Here is a 5,464-nt window from a genome sequence, read left to right on the forward strand (position 1 = left end):
GTTTGGTGGACCGTTTATTCTTTATAGCATTTTAATTCTGTATTTTGTTGATTAAATTAGTAATTGTAGTTATAATTTGCCCATGACCAAAAAATGTATAACGCTTGTCCTGAATGTAAAAATGACGTTTCTAGTTTACAAAAATGTCATATATAACTTTTGGTAGTCGTCATGTTTACAGAATATCATTAAATATAACCAAATAATTTTCAAATACTTCTTTTACTCAGTGCATGACACTTTGTTGTATTGATAGAATCTACTAAATGATTATGATACTCATAACTTTTAACTTGTCATATTTTTATATAAATAATACTTATGAACTTCAATGAGAAGCTGAGGAGATATAAATGTTACTATGATGAGTTTTTTTTTTGTATGTTTGTTACCACTTTATCTCAGCTCTCACCGAACCGATTTCTTTCAACGATACGTCTTAAGATCACAAATCGTATCTAGTTGAAGATATTACCCTAAAAATTGATGTCCGTTTTCACCATGAAAACAAAATAAAGTCCAACATTTTTTTTTCCATACTAAAGTAAATTACTTAAGCTTTCATTTAAGATATATATATAAGAGTGTTAGTATAGCCCGAACACTTTCAAAAATTAAGTTCAAAAAGTTCTATTTTCTATATGCATTATTAAGTTTTGAACCCCTTTGTATATAAAGAAATGGTCTGATATTACAAAAAGAGTATGTTAAATGAAACATGTATAAAAATAATACTTTTCATTAAAAAATTGTATTGATTATTACATTTTTCAAAAAGTTATAGCATTTTAAAGTTAAAAAAGCTTTAAAAAAGTTTTAATGTATTAATTTAGCTTTCCTATTTAATATTTAAATTTTTGATTATGTTTAAATTTTTCTTTTTCTCTTTATCAAGCTTAAGTTTATAATGTTTCATTTTTAGTTATTAGATTTTAAGTTGTCCAGTTAACTGTCGAATACATATTGTATTTCTTGGGCTATTGTCTGTAAAATTTATAATAAATAAATAAATAAAAATGTAAAATATAAAATCAATAATATTAAGACAAAAATAGCATACGGTAGCCATTTTTACAGTGAAGATGAAATAAAGTCCAGAATTTTTTTTTTTTCATAATAAAGTATATTATATAATCTTTAATTTAAGGTATATATAAAAGTGTCAGCATTTACGAAATCTTTCAAAAGTTAAGTTGTCATTTTGAATCCCCCTCTGTGAGCAGGTAAAGGGTCAAATTTATAAAAAAATATATCTAATATAGTTAAAAACATCGTGCATCTATAAAAAAATATATTGATATGGTCATTTTTGAAAAAGTTATGGTAGTTAGAGATTTTCGGTAGAGATTTCCCTTATTTATGGGGAACAAGGGAATTTTTTTCAATTTTTGAGGATAATGTCTTCGACTAGATACGATTTGTGATCTTTTGACGTATCGTTGAAAGAAGTCGGTATGATGAGAGCTGAAAAAAGTGGTACGAGACACAAAAAAAGTTACATCATAGTAAAATTAATAACTTTTCAGCATCGCATTAAAGCTAAAATAAGATTTTTGTAAACAAATTATTTTTTATTTTATAATGTTTTAACTTTTTGAAAAATATATGGGTCAAAACAATTTTTTCATGATAAATACTATTTATATACCACTTTCATTCAGCATATTTTTATTAAATAAACTATTTCCCTTTATATATTATAAATATATTACACTTATAAATAATAAAACTTGTAATCAATAAACAAATAAGGAAATAAGAGATCTTGAAGCTTTTGGAATAATCGACCAATTTTTAAAATTAAATAATATATACAGATTTGCATTGAAACGTTCTTTATGATTATCATAATAACTTTAATCACTATCAGATATCATTCTACTTGACCCAACTATGCCACGTCCTCACTGTGCCGCGACCCCACCGTGCTGGGTTTTTTGTTATATTGTGCACTCCTATAGAATTATAACAATACCATTACATAAAATATTGAATAATATTTCATTAATTTAACAAAATTTATTTTTAGTTGTAGTTTTTGGTCTAAGTGATATGTATAAATATTTAAGTCTTCACATTCAAGAAAATTCTTCTTCTTCTACATCATCTCCTACTTCATCTTCTACGTTTTCTTTATCGAAATGATTTTCATGCAACAGTTTAAAAAACACAATAGATTAAAAACTATTGTTAAGACAGCAAGTAACTCAAAGACGACACCATGGAATATTATAAATTATAAATTAATTTTAGTTATTACAAATAAATTACAAGATTAATTAAACTAAATATAAAATATTGTACTTATAATTAAAAAAATGATAAATTTTGGTTTTGTGTAAAGAATAAAATTAAAAAAATAAAACAAATATAGTAATATTAATCATTACTATTATTAGTAAATTTTATTTAACACTCGTAACTAAAATCGTGGGATTTTCATGATACTCTCTGTCATTAGATGCATATTTAACGATTCCCTGTTTTCGATGTCAAACAGCTTGCGCAATGGTTCCAATGGATACTATACTCAGTCGATGAGTAGACGATGATACATATACCGTAGTCTTAACTTGTCCGGAGATGAATGATATTGTATTTTTAAATTTGATGCCAGTTTCAGTAGGTTGAGTTTAAAAATTAGTAAACGATTATAATAACCAAAAATAAAGATAATCAGGGTGGTATTAATAGTAAAGAATGATAATAGCATCATTCGTAAAGACATAATAAATACTAATACTCTGATTTTTAGTTATTACTTGATTGGTGTAGTTTGTGTATTAAAAAGACTCTTACCCGATATTTACTGGGATAGCGATGATAAAATCTAGGAAAGTGATTTGCAGTTGTTGAAGCGTTTGTTTAAATTAGAGGAAGTATGTTAATAAAAAGAAAATTATAAAAGCGTATTTATTTCTAAGCAAAGTGTTCATTATTTTAACAAATGTAAGTATTTAGACTAATTGAAAGAAGTCAAGTTAAAAGTCAGAAAACATACAAGAATACACTGACATAAACTGTAAGAGAAAAACTAAGCTATGGCCCTTTCATAATAGACAAATAAGTGGTCAGTCAATACGTGGGCGGCATAAATGAGGCNGAGTCAGGAGTTATGGCTCTTAGCCCTTTCATAATAGACAAATAAGTGGTCAGTCAATACGTGGGCGACATAAATGAGGCTTATGGCGTCGGATCCCCATCCGCATCGACATGTATAATATTTTTATAGGTGATAAGTATATGCTTTTCGCTACTATTCTTATGAATAATTTTAGTAAAAAGTTTAAAATCACCCTTGTACCTTTAGGTGTCAAAGTATCCTTAATAGTTCTATTAATGCACTAAAAGTTTAATTATAATATTGGTGCCACGGATATGCGTAGAAAATTGTTGGCTCATGAGAATTATTAATAAAATTTACTAATGAAAAAATAAAAATGAAATGTATTGTAATAAACAAAAAAATATATAAAATAGGGGGTAAAAGGGAGTAAAGGTGGTAAGAATGAAGTCGTATCTCGGGTTTGAACTATATTTATTTATTAAATAATAAATATCCCTACCTCATTTATTCCTATTCTTGTTTATTACGTGATTTTTTTAGAAGTAAGGCATTCAAATAAATATTCGCACTTACCTTTATTTCCTTTAGTAATTGACTGAGTTGGTTTTATGGTGATTTCTTCCTTCAGTGTCAACAATTGTTTATACTGTCTTGCGTTTATCTCGATTAATTAGTTTCTCTGTGTATATTAGACTTAGAAAAAGGGGTTCTCTATAATGGGACCTGCGTCTATTATAATTTGCCACCCTTTTTTATTTTCTCTAAATTCCTATTATATTATACTATGTATTAACTAATAATAATTTCTATGAATTCCCTACAGTCGATATCGATATTCTTAAAATTTACTCCGAACTAGTCAAAATATAATTATAAGAATATGTCTATCTATATTCAAAATATAATTAATAAGACTGTGGTGGCCCAGCGTTTCACAGCGTAAAGCCTTGGCTGGCGCGGACACAGCTACCTCGCTAATATATTTTAAATATTACATCAATACACCTTTTACTATCCTTTACGTCATCTGCCTACAAGTTACCGAAAAGTAATTGATATAGTCCTTTATTGCTGGCGGGTACACACGCAGAGAATATTTCCAAGGTGTAGTTTCCTAACTTACGGACTATATATTTTATGATGAACTTTACCCGGACTACTAGCTCTAGAACTGGCTTGTCGACGGATATAGCGCACTTCAAAAATACTCTTTTTATAAGTTTAGTACTACTCTGTACCTCAACTGCCTCAACATATTACCGAAAGGTAATTGGTATAGTCCCTTAGGGCTGGTGGGTACACAGGCATAAAGTACTACTACTAAAACTTATTAATTCTAATCACAAATTATGCTTCTTCATTTAGTTCGGCACATTTAAGGCTGTTCATAAATGTAGGGCACAATAAGCTTTATTATGAATATACGATAATGTATAAGGCTATTATGCCTGTATAAATAAAATTACGCTTCTTCACTCTTTTCGGCACATTTGAGGCTGTCCAGAAATGAAGGGCANTTGTAACTCTAAGCGTTCGTCAAATACAACAAAAAATATGTAAATATTTCTATTTTGAAACATCTACAAAATTTTGTAAACTTTTTTTTTGATCTCTTTAAAATTGAAAAACAATGACCGATAAATTAAGGAAAATGCTCTTGATATATCGAATATTCCATATATCAACTAACCGAAATGTTGACACCCCTATTACTTATTATTTAAGTTTACATAAAATGTTATTTACAAAACAAAATTATTGTTTATCATCGATAAAGTAAAGTGTTGAATAAATAAATTTATGATAAAAAACATGAATGAATAAATATTAATTATAGTTTTCAATTATAAGTCATATTTAATGTATTGTTTTTGAACAGATTACTTTAAAAATATAATAAAATACTTAGAATCTCTATTATTTTATTTGTAATATTATTTAGTCTTCAAAATATATTAATTAAAGTTGCATAACAATACTATTATTTACTTATTCAAAAATGTATGTCATATCCCACATAGCAATGAAATATTTCTAGAATATTCCTAGAATATTTATTTTTGATATTTAAATATTTCTAGAATATAACCAGAATATATTGAAATATTCTCACAATGTTCTCAGAATATACTTTGGCAGCGAATATTACATTCTCACAATATTTTAAAGGTATATTTCTAAAATATTATAAAAAATATATTGTGACAATATTTTTAAAATGTTTTATAAATATATTTAAAAAATGCAAAAAATTTGACCGCTTTGCGGGATTCGAACCCTGTACTTCAAGCGCTTTGGACCCGTACGTGACTCATCGACCCACAGGTTGCTTCGAAAGAAATAGGATAAAAAAGACTATTTAAGGTAATTCAAATGGTTATTTGTCTGTTAAGTAAT

The sequence above is a fragment of the Daktulosphaira vitifoliae genome, unplaced genomic scaffold (genome assembly GCF_025091365.1).
Source record: "Daktulosphaira vitifoliae isolate Bord-2020 unplaced genomic scaffold, ASM2509136v1 Scaffold_5, whole genome shotgun sequence".
In the NCBI taxonomy this organism is placed as follows: Eukaryota; Metazoa; Arthropoda; class Insecta; order Hemiptera; family Phylloxeridae; genus Daktulosphaira; species Daktulosphaira vitifoliae.